A 13,207-nucleotide genomic window follows, 5' to 3' on the forward strand; every position below is an offset into this window, starting at 1 on the left:
TCGTCATATATATTCCTTTTAAATAACTGAATTTACCATAATTATTATGTTCGGAAAAAGTAGAGCTCCTGAGAAGAACATACAAGAAACTCAACGGCCACTCTTTTCAATCAAATAGAGTATTTTACAATGGATGTTATACACATAAAAAATTAGTTTGTAAGGTCCAATATATGAATCGTGTTTAAAACACGATTATATACACTATATAAATTATTTCATAATAAGTAGTAAATAATAACCTGTAAAAATATAAATTATCGTATATTGGATGCATCAACCTTTAGAGCATTCATTGTTTGTGTAAGGATGCTTCGTGAACATGATGATCGTTTTTAATATACGTTCACAAAAATCGTCACCTTTTTGCTCTTAATAGTGATTTTCATTATTATAACACTAGAAATAAGGGATTGCTTGTAACTAATTATAGTAGGCTTCATAAGATACATAATAGCTTTAAGGGTAAATGTATACACTTTTATAATAAAGTCCAATATTATGTATAAATAAATTTAAATGTTTTATTAAAAAATGGCTCTGTCGTAAATCCTATTACTCCACAGCTGAATATCTAAGTGATCGGACAGCCTGAGACTAGATTATGATTATTTTATAGCAATAGCAATGATAGTACAATATTGTTTCTTACGCCGCTTCTCCTCTCAGAGCACCATTTGTTTCCGATGCGGTAGTAGTATGTAGTATATTAGAAATGACATCAAAAATTCTAAAGGAATCAATTTTGAGAAAATAAATGCCTTTTATGCCTTTTTGTGATTACTGTTATAATTAGTAATCATCTAACAAATACAATGATTTATTAACTATATCGACCTGGCACCACAAGCAGCACCCGACCACGATTTTAGGGAAGAAGACATTCCAGGTTTTTACTTAGAGATTAATGAAAATAACTTAGAGTACTCGTATATATTCTTATGCGTTTTTAAAGGCTAATTAACTACAAGGAAATAAATTCTATTCGTAACTAACACACATACCCACATTTAAAAAAAAAAGTAATGAACAATAAAGAAGATGGCGATAGTAATGGCTATTTTGATTCATTAAAAATATCACATACAAATGCTTATTATTTTCAATTGGAGACTTGTTATATTCTTGATAAATTTACATAGGTTAGGGAATTATTTTGAAGATAGAGAAAAAGCATTGTTACCAATAAAAATACCTTAGTACTGTATCTATATTAAGATTGTAAAGACAGTCCAATTTTTTGCATGTTTTATGGGTATATTATGAGCACTTTCCAGAAGAATGCAAATTTATTATCATTGTTGCTTCATACAAATACAATCGTAAAATAAGGCCTTAGTCTTTGTATGAGAAAATATAGTACCACAGTGACAAATTTACTTCGCAACAATCTTATTTCGAGGTAGTCAAATGTGTTATTTACAAATCTTTTATACGAGCACAAATTTATCTCAATGTTTACTTTCCCTGTCCCGACTCATGCTGTTTTGTTGAATGTGAAACTGTTATTATTAGAGAGGATTACTTTTACATGTTATGATAATTATTGTAAACACATATGATGAATGGCGAAAGAGCTTCCTCATCCCTTTCTGTAATAACAAAGGTTATATAAGAATCTACGGCAACTGCAGACCTATAAAGCTAATCTTACATTCCTTCCAAGTATGGGAAAGAGTCATCAACAAAAGGCTATATGAACTAGCGTCACCAAAAACCAATGCGGATTCGTTGCCGGTAGATCCACAACTGATGCCATAGATTCGGCACTGAGATAACAATACAGACTTCAACGTGATATTCATCGACCTAGAAAAAGCTTTCGACCTGGTATCGAGAGAAATAATTTGTCACGCTCTAAGGACCCTGAGTATCACCAAGCATTACATAATGATTGTCAAAGATATATCATACCATTAAGTATCAACCAAAGTGCAAAGTTCTGCCGGAACAAGCGATTAATTTAATGTAAAGGTTGGTGGGCACCAAGGTTCCCTACTCAGTCCTCTGCTATTTAATATTGTAATGAACAATTTCTTCTGAAATCAGCAACGCACGCCACCATAGGACATGCTATATGCGGACGACGTCGTCATCATCACTGAAGATGTGAACAAACCGCAGCAGATTTTAGAATTGTGTAGGGAAGCTCTACAAACATCAGGTCTGGGAATAAGCAAAGAAAATACCAAGTATTTGCACAGAAACTTTAGTGGTGGCAACAGCTAACACACCATCTGTCTGCAGAACACCCAGCTAAAGGAAGTGGACCATTTCAAGTAACTAGGGTCAGTTATCAGTAAAGATGGATGAATGTAGAGGACTTTCCGGCGTGATGAGTATATAGAAGAATTCAATTCATTTCAATTCAATTCAAAATATATTTATTTTCTCTCACAATAAAAATACACAGTTTATTATTATCTATAATGAAACATTGTTATAATTGTGAGAGACCGGCGCTTGAAATAGGACGAATACCTGTGCTACAAGTCATATAGGTTATAATCATCGAGAGAATATACAAAAACTAAATATACTATAATGAAACTTAATTGAATAAACAAAACATAATTAGTTAAAGAAAGTAATTGGTGTTAGTGTGTTTGATGGTAATGTGAAGCTGTGTGTGTGTGCGTGTGTGCGCGTGTAGTTACTTGGTGTATGTGTTATAGAAAATTTTTACCTTATAGTATTAAGTAAGTTTTCATTTTCAGTGTAGTCCAAGTGTTTCAGCCATTCAAATAGAAATTTTTTACTTTTTTGATAGTTAACTGTAGTAGCTCTTTATTTATCGTCTTTCTATTTTAACCGTCTGACCGACGATGACATACGGAGCTGAATGCTGGCCACTCAAAAAGAAGGAGAAAATTAATTACGCTGTGCAAAGATGAAGATGTTCAGGTAGATAGGTGGTAAAACACACAAGAGGCAACTTCAAAATGAGATCTATCCCAGATAAAATACCTACCGTAAGAACTAACGTTGGCAGCAACGCGACACAATGTCGTGTCTATCATTCATTAAATAATATTTTAGAGACATCCGAGGCTGATCTATTTTGCGATAGCCTCATAGAATTAAACCGTATGGTATTAAGGTAACGTAACTATAGTATAATAATTCTTATTTTCATGTTTCATTATACATATAAGTCTTTGTGTTAAATATAAGTGCACGATAGAAATGATTCTCATTTATGTAATGTGCACCTGTAATTGACTCATACACTGGAACTATTTTTGTGCAATATTTAAGTTCTATTGTGTGTGAGTGTATTGTGAATGTGTTGGTGGAGTACCTTCAAATAAATAAACTACAGGAGAGCTGACTGCTATGGAACGGACACGTTATGAGGTGACCATCCGACCACATGACCAGAAAAGTGCAAGAAATCGAAACTAAACCCCGAGGGTGAGGAAGACCCCGAATGACATGGATGTCCGTAGTAAATGAATCTCAAGTCAACAAAGAGACGATCCAGAAGGTCTATTACCAAAATCGACAGTTGAAATTTCGGTCCTATACGAAAGATCGACGAACTTCAAATTAAATCCTATTACGAAAGTACTTCGGATCCAAATCGTGCGGACGGATTTCGTTTCGGAACCATAGACATAACCATAAAAAGTGAAGTTGTAGTTACGATCATAGTAATATTGAACAACGAAAAAATAAGTGTCAACAATAACTTCGTTTCTATCTTCGGATCCGAAACACTTTCGTAATAGGCAAATGTACGATCCGTCAACCGAAACTTCGTATTTCGATTTTGGTAATAGGGCTTAAGGATTGAGCAATGTGGAGATACATGATAGGGGAAACCCCCAAATAAAATGGGAAAGGGCCAGGCAAAGAAGATAATTGTAAACACAAACAACGTTTTGACAGTTAGATACCTACTCCTAAACAACCTTTTAAATACAAAACATTATTATGTTGCATGTACTTGGGGGATGGCAGGATGAAGCCACGTCTTGTCTCAAGTAAAAAACGTGTCACTCTGGTTTCACTACAGTCGTGCCCCTGTACCTTTCGTTGTTAGATAGGTGAACTAGTTATGAAATTTCTCAGGTCCACTAATAAATTAATTCGATGAAAAAAATCTATGGAGAAAAGAGAAAGAGTATGTGTAGTACGATAAGTAAAAGAGAAGGAAGACTTTACGTTTGATGTTGTTTGTAGATATGGCCTCATACGTGCCTTTAATTACAACGGTACCACACACAGATCACAACAGTACAAAGCCACGTCTAACACTGCAATTATAGTTAGTTCTACTACTACTAAGCCTTTCGTCAACCGCTTTTAAAAAGCCGTTATATTCTTCCTGTTAAGTACTCGCATGCTCTATTTCAACGAATAATTAATTTAATTAAAACGAATTTGCGAAATTACACCAAGTAATAAGATAAGATTTAAGCATCCCACATACGGTGTTTTACACTTTGGTGAGCTTAAAATTTAATTAAATTTTGAGCAGGCTGTAAGCTTCAATATAAAGTTTCATTATTCTCCAGCATTATTCAAACACAATTTATTAAAAATGATATCAACATCAACTTTAACAACATTTCAAAGGTAGATGTCCCAACAAATGATATTTTCTTAAAGTCTATCTTTTTTAACAGATTCTAGGCTATATGCAAATGTACATACAAATATACCCCTTCTACTTGATTTGATTCATAAAATTATATGTAACTCTGATAGTAATAAATGATATTTCAAATCGATATCTGACGAATGGTTTCATCAAAACTATCGGTGCCAAAAATATGTTTTAAAATGTAAAATATCCATTCAAATAAGTATCAAAAATATTATATTCTCTCCAGCAATTTAAGGATGGTGCTTAATTATTTACGAAAATTGCAACACTTAGAATTAATTTTATAGTGCTGATTAATTGGTCTCAGTTATAAATTATTAGTTCCAACTTACTCATCAAAATAAAGAAAAAAATATTTGATTAATTAATATCTTCTTGCCCAAAATATGTAAAAAATCACTAAGTTTATTCGAAGAATTACCGACGGAACGTACTGGCAAACGAGAATTTTTACTAACATTAATCAGTCTTAGTCACACAATCACATTTTTAACATCCAAATTGACTTATCCATTAGCTGTGAATAGATTTTTATGAAGGTCAAATCTCGAAGAATATTTGTGCCTCTTAAATTAATCAGTAATTTAAACTTACCAATAATGCCATTATGTTAGTTTTGCAAATATTAATGTGTTTTCTCTTTAATTTTTTCAGCTTTTCGTTTGATTTTTATAAATTTATTGACGCCATTTTACTGATTAGGTTCCGATATCAGTTTAAAGTTTTTTGATATCTGTAACAGTTAAGGCATTACCACCTGGTCACACTTCACAATAAAACCCCGCAAATAATCAATTGAGAATAGTTGCCAATGATCTTCGCTATGTGAATGAGAGGCTGATTGATCTAAAACCCTTCACGTTTGTATAATCTTAAAACAAGCAAGTCTCGTGTAAAATGTACACTTTGACCCCAATAGTCAGGTTATCGGGTCGAGGATGGCACTCGCCCAGAAAATGCTTATTAGTTTCTACCTTGAGACACCAAGTAATTAGAGCTAAGTAACAAAGTAGCGTGTAAACTATCGGCAAATATATACTAATAAATGTAGAGCTGGTTTGTGTGGTTATATTGTGAAAATTTCTGAACCGATCGAAGTAATACTAATACCATAAGATTTTTGTTATAGAAAAAGGAGGACAAACGAACGGACGGGTCACCTGGTGTTAAGTGATCACCGCCGACCACATTCTCTTGCAACACCAGAGGAATCATAAGAGCGAGCCTTTAAGGAAGGTGTACGTGCTTATTTTGAAGGTACCCATGTCGAATCGTCCCGGAAACACTCGCGATTTGTATGTGTACGTGCGTTGCTCAAAATAGAGGTTAACTGCCAACCTCCATTTTTTCGACGTTTTCACAGCTGATACAGTCTATCTATACGCACAAATGATCTATGGTAGTACCATATCAGAAAAGTACGCTTGTTATGAATAATTATTGCAGGTCATAAAGTTAACACGCGCTCAGAAGTAATTATATTGTCAAGATTGTAGAGAATTTAATTGTATTGTCGACTACTACAGTACATAATAATTATGTAATATATATAATATATAGCCGTGTGTCACAGTGTCACATCCTAATGCATTAGTCATAAATTGATGGAATACCAAAAATACCAAAGATCTATTTGAAAGGCTTTTTCAGACGACTTTCTTTTTAAAAATCACTCAAGAAAACCAGTTACAATCACCCGCGTTTTAATCCTTTAAAAGTGTTTTATTCAAATGTGTAACACGCGCGTATCTCAAAGAAAATACTTTGGAAAACATGAATAAATATGTTCCTTGGAAAATGTTAATTTAAGCCTTCTGTTACCCGTTGTCTATACCACACGATATATGACAATAGGGGTAACGATCACTCCACTATAGTTTCCTCAGTGCTGTGGTCAAAACTTCCTCTATCAAGTCTCATTGTTGTATCGCTATTCGATACAATGTAATAATAGTTCCTAATAATTTATCATATAGGAAATAAAATCAAAGTTAACGGTTCTTTTTTTAAAGGATATTCTTCAGTTACATTATTATGTATTATTATTATCTATAACAATAATAAGTTATTACTTACTATTATTTAATAAGTTATTATTTACTATAAGTTATTACTTATTATTGTTATAGATTAATAAAGTACAACTTTACAATATTAATATGATTACAACGTTAAATATAATAAAAAACAAAATAGTATCAAAAGTGATAATTTGATTGATAATATTTGTGAATTGAGTAGAAACAATGTTCATATTAAATCCCAGAAGTGAGGCACCTCACTTAAATATAACAATTCCTTTAGATTTGAAAGAGCGACATCTCAAGTCAATTTCCTAGTTCGCAATTATTGGGGTTGAGCAGGTTATCAACTTTAAGTAAATCTTGTAGATGGAGCCACAACCTGGGAGTTGAACAAGACATACCAAGATATACGATCGGATTTAAGAGCGCTCGGACGGAACCAAAGAGCCGTGGGTTCGAGTGCCGCATCGTCCATAAGTTTTGATACAAATTTAATTTGTATATTGAATCCCAGAAGTGAGTGATATCACTTAATGATAACAAACTGTTTAGAAACCATATTTTAGTAGCCTTAATAACTTTAATTTATATCCATTTAACTCCCTAAACAGTATACAGAAAATTGAAATGGCACTGGACAGGACATATGTTGAGAGAAAAGACAGAGAAATGGACCAAAATTATAACCGAATGGTACCCTAGAGAATGCACACAAAGCAGAGGAAGACAGACAAAGAGATGGGAAGATGATTTTAAGAAAGCAGCGGGCCCAGAATGGTTACGTATAGCAAAAGATAGAGACAAGTGGAAAGCCTTAGAGGAGGCCTTTGTCGAAAGACATGCTGTTACAAGGAGAGAACAACCGAATGCCAACGATAGATTGATAGTTTAAGTTAATGATATATATTATTAATATATATATATATGTTACCTCTATTAAACTTTTAATATGTTATGTTGAGTTCTAAATAACAGCAATAAAGGCTTATTTTATTATATTTTTATTGTAATACTCCCTAAAAAGATAACACATAATAATATTATGACAATAACCCAAAGTTACATAAACTGTACTTAATTAAGTAATTCATTAAGACGCGGAATAATTTGCATTCACTCTGCCATAGCGCTGGAGGTCGGTTTGCCACTCCATTACTCCTTTTGTAACCAATGAATCAGCTGAACTTAATTATTTTAGTCCCCTTTGTAGGTGCCTTAATATAATTCATTATTAAAGGCTTTGAGTTAATTACTCGTGAAACATGGGGTTTTAATAGTTCTTAATGTGCTGAGGCCTGTTATATAAGCGTTATCTATTTTGTATGATTTATTATATCTGTCTAAATAGAATAATTTGTATGTAGAATTAGAATTTTCAAAATAGACTATAGACATTCTAATTTTATGCGTATTTCTTATGTTTTTAAGAAATGGTATTAGTATTCGTATTGTTAGAAATTCACCTTAAAATCCATGAAGAATTGACTGAATACCGTAATTGGAGTACCTACATTCTGATTTCGGTATAATAATAAGTCAACTATTGGCTGTATAGCCGAGTGGTTAGCGATCCTACCTCCTAAGCTAGAGGTCCCCGGTTCGAATCCCGGTAGGTGCAAGCATTTATATGATGAATATGGATGTTTGTTTCCGAGTCATGAATGTTTAAATGTATTTTTGTATGTTTATATGAATTTATGTATGTTTAAGTAAGTATATTATATTAAATATATCATTGTCTTGTAACCCATAACACAGGCTATATTATATGCTTAACTTTTGGGGCAAGATAATTGTGTGAAAAGTGTGTCAATATTATAATATTATTATTATTATTATTATATTACACATGTAAATTCTTAAGAGATATGCAATAAATGGCTATGTTAAATTATTATATACTTAGTGCAAATTGCACATGAAATATAACGGTTGTTGAAGTTTTAAATAAAAAATAAGATCAGTTAAAAGTTCTTGACGATACTTTTAATAATATATACTCTTTGCCCCCCCTTTCTTCTCAGGTCTGAGACTTTCTTTTTGGAATGGGTGGTAGTTTTTGACTTATAATTATATAAATCAAGAAAAGTGTAAGTATATTTTGAAATCAAAGAATATATCACAGTTTAGTATTCAAAGTCGACTTGGAGCCATTGAATGAAATGAGGAAGGTTATTACCTATTTATTTACTCGACTTTCAGCGCTGGTGGTTTTAAAATAATTCAGTCACATACCTGTGGTAAATATATGGTAGAATACAACATAATGGTTATGTTTTGTATACTGATATAACTGAAAAAAAGGCAACAAACTTCACAGAAATGTTTCTAGGTACTGTATATTTATTTGAATAACCATAAAGCGAGCTCTGTTTAACTGGTTCCTCATAAAATAATACATTTTATAACTCCACTACAAAAATACCATTTCATATTATTCCCCTCTGTAACGTATATATTATATTTCAGCCAGGTATTTTCCTATGTTTATAGTTGCATAATTTTAAAAACCGATTTCTCAATTTATTCGGACGAAGAGCATTTGGAGGTTATTAAAGAGAAGCTGAAATATGCATATTTTTTAGTTATTATATAAAGCGTATATCCTATTACTTTACATTTAATCCATTACATAATTTTAAGGCTTCTTTACACAGGATGATACTTTTTCGGCCGTTAAGCAGTAGTATGCAAACACTATTTGTGTTTCTATTTAAATGGTGAAACAGCTCGTGAAATTACTGGGCTAATGAGACGTCTTATGGCTCAAAGTGTCAAATTACACGTGACACGTCTTATGGCTCAAAGTTTAAATTATACGGCTAATGAGACGTCTTATGGCTCAAAGTGTCAAATTACTTGGGTAATTAGACGTCTTATAGCTCAAAGTGTTAAATTACTTGGCTAATGAGACCTCTTATGGCTCAAAGTGTCAAATAACTCGGCTAATGTGATGTCTTATGTCTCAAAGTGACAAATTGCTAGGCTAATGAGACGTTTTATGACTCAAAGTGTCAAATTATTTGGCTAATAGGACGTCTTATGGGTCAAAGTGTCAAATTACTCGGCTAATGAGACGTATTTTGGCTCAAAGTGTCAAATTACTCGGCTAATGAGACGTCTTATGTATCAAAGTGACAAATTACTTGGCTAATGAGACGTCTTATGGCTAAAAGTGTCAAATTTCTTGGCTAATGAGACGTCTTATGGCTCCAAGTAACAAATTACCGGGCTTATGTCATATAGTGACGAGCGTGATCGTATTACATCACGTAACGTAACATATTTTTGAATTTTAAGTAATAACTGTGTGGTAGTCAGTTTTGAAAATCTATATATACATAAAAGAAAGTCGTGTTAGTTACACTATTTATAACTCAAGAATGATATGGCTGAAAGAACCCGGAGACGGACATAGGATATAATAAATAATAAAATATCAAAAAAATTACGAAAAAATATTATTATAAAAAAAAATATTTTCTGATACCCTTTGTATGGATTGACATTTTGATGACATCTCGAGAATAGAAAGAATTCAATCAAGTTTTTTGTTAGTTTCATGCTACATGAGTTATAAAATACAACTGACAGTGCACGTCATGTTATTCAAGTTGACCGGTTGGTGTGTTTGTTTCGAGTTTCTATTACCTTATTGTGCCGATATTATCATTAACAATGTCACGACCAAGACGATCAAATTATTCCCGACAAAGACGTAATGCAACTAGGATTCGAAATATTTCGAATGAAAGGACTGAATAAGAACAAGATATTGTAGGTGAAAAGAACTGCGTTAGTATGAATCGTCTTCGTGCTATGAATCACAAGAGCAAAGCGTAGCAGCCCGTAAAACAGATCGGCTGGCAATACGAAATCGTCCAGTAAAACCTCAGAGATCAACAACTTATAGATAATTTTCAATGCACAAGAAGAAGTTTATGAAGTACTGATTTGAATCGAGCAACGTTTCGATTCGATTGCAGTACTTATACTGTACTGTAGTACTGCTTGCATACTAGCTTTCGCATTGGGCCGATGGACGTTGTTTGCGAGTATTCTGCGGGGAAACGCAAGAATTGTGCTGCCATCTTCCAGAAAACGCTCAAAAATACAATGTTTGTTTCCAAATAACCTCATTTGTGGCAGACATCTAAGAACGAGGATTTAATCCGACATTCAAGGTATTTATTTATTTACATACTTACACACAATACAGTAAAATAATAACATACGTACTATACTTATTCCTATGGATTGTGTATGCTAATTCTAAAAAAAGTGTTTATAAATCAGTAATACGGGATTTGCTTTTGATATTGTAGAAATAAGGATAGATTCACCATCGTATTGGATCATTGCAACCTCTCGAAGATGCACAGCTTAAATTTTTACAATTATACTTCATGGGCAACATGGACAAGTAACTTGATCGATGTCAAGAGATCAATGCAGCAATGATAATAGCAATTCTTCAGATCTGCAGCAACTACTTAATGAACATTTTGCATGACGAGTTAGCCCGCAAATCTTTAATTTCCGATCCGTCTCGCATTCGTCCTGACCATTCAAATGTTATGGCCAATCCTTGAAAGTTTGTGGTATGAATCAAGACAATCCATTTCCGAAGTTCAATCTATATATATATATAAGAGATTTCCACGTATTTCCACTCATCACGATATCTCTGGAACCACTAGAGCTAAAGATTTGAAAATTGGTGGGAATATTCTTTTCACCGAGTAGAGGTCAGCTAACAACGGATTTTCCAAAATTCCTTCCGCAAGAGTTTTTTTTATTATGAACAGAACAACGTCTGTCGGGTCAGCTAGTGAGTATATAATTATAACATGTTTTGAACTACAAGTAAAGCTTCAATATGCAAAACTGTACTATTTAAATTTCCCTGTCACAAAGCTGCTTTTCTCAACAAATTCAAAGCGCAAAATAAACTTACGTACACCCAAAGGCGTTGCACTCCAAAGTGGTAAAAAGAAAACAAAAACCCTGCAGAACATCTTAGGAACCCTTACGCTTGTATGACACTCTGTGACCGACTCACAGCTCGCTACGACAGTTTTATGCACGTAAATTGTACGCTGCAATTCTTCATAATCAGACCGCCCAAAGTTGACTTGTGATATTTAATAATAGGGGACTTAAGGACCCTTCTACTATTACTACCCTGTTTTCTTATCGTTATAGTTAACTTTTTTTCTTATGTCACCTGATGGTTAGTGATCACCGCCTCCCAAACTTCTTGTAACACCAGAGGATCATAAGAGCGTTGCTAGTCATATAAAGCGACAAATAAATGTTTATATAATTATATTACTTTTTAATTACGCTGTATATTATTAATGTTAATTATATAATTATTGATCACGGACTAGTAAAAAAATATGGGCTCCGTGTCACCTTACATAACAGTGCAGCAAAAAACAAGCCGATTAACGTGTAAACACATAGCCCCACGCACACATTTACACCACTACAGGCCGATAGGCGGCCATTATGAGAAATGTCATCGTCTGCGACAGATCAGTTTGCGTAACAATAAAATATTTAAAAAATGCCGTCGTGCGTTGTGGAAAAGTGTAAAAACGATACTATATGAGTACTTGTGGCTACTAGTATCCCCCGTAACCGCACACAAACAGAATAACGGTGCTTCACTTGCTAATATCACGGCGCGGAGTCCTTCTATTTTTACTCGTCCTATGATGATTATGACGCTCTATATTACCTATTAATATTATGTTATTACGTATAATCTCTATATTAAGGATTTAAAGTTTTTTTATGGAAAAGGAGAACAAACGAGCGAACATGTCACCTGGTGTTAAGTGATCGCCGCCGCCCACATTTTCTTACAGCAAAGGAATCTCGGGAGCATTGCCGGCCTTTAAAGGATTCATTATGTTCGAGTGTTATAATATTATGCATGTATATAACAATTCGAAGAGATATGGTATTAATGTAAAAAATTTGAATTTTCCGTTTCTTTTGAACTGATTTTCACGTAACTAATTTAATTGAAATAATATTGGATTACAATGATATATTATATATACATTTATATATTGCATTTTTTATCACAATTTTTATTATTTCATTTAAAACATTGTAAGTGAGAAAACTTTATAAATGAAATAATGAATTTGTATCGTATTTATTACATAAATAAACGATCATAGATCTAAGAGAACTAAACATAAATATTTTCAATTCAATTTATTTATTAAGAGATTATTAAAATACAAACACGAATAATAAAACAAGTCGTAATTAAAAGCCAGTTAACACTGTGCCTGAACTGGGTAAGCCTGTGTTTCAGGCGTAAAGAGCTTATATTAAAAAAAAAACGTCTAAAAAACCGACTTCAAAAACTGTTAAGTATCAAATAACTATAAATGTAATTTAATACACCTCTTATGCAAACCTTTACCTTTAATATCAATAACATACTATTATTTGTAAGTGCTACCTATTGATAGGTTTTAAGTCGGTGCCAAGGCTTAAACAAAATAAAACTTAATATAAATAGCTTACTTACTATAATTATAAAGGT

General features: G+C 32.9%; 1 protein-coding gene across 3 annotated transcripts in view; it reads left to right on the forward strand.

Moving 5' to 3' along the window:
- Positions 1-13,207, forward strand: part of LOC126975257 (cuticle protein 16.5-like) — a 351,637-nt gene that overhangs the window by 98,307 nt on the left and 240,123 nt on the right. The window lies entirely within an intron of this gene.

The sequence above is a fragment of the Leptidea sinapis genome, chromosome 35, assembly GCF_905404315.1.
Source record: "Leptidea sinapis chromosome 35, ilLepSina1.1, whole genome shotgun sequence".
Lineage (NCBI taxonomy): Eukaryota > Metazoa > Arthropoda > Insecta > Lepidoptera > Pieridae > Leptidea > Leptidea sinapis.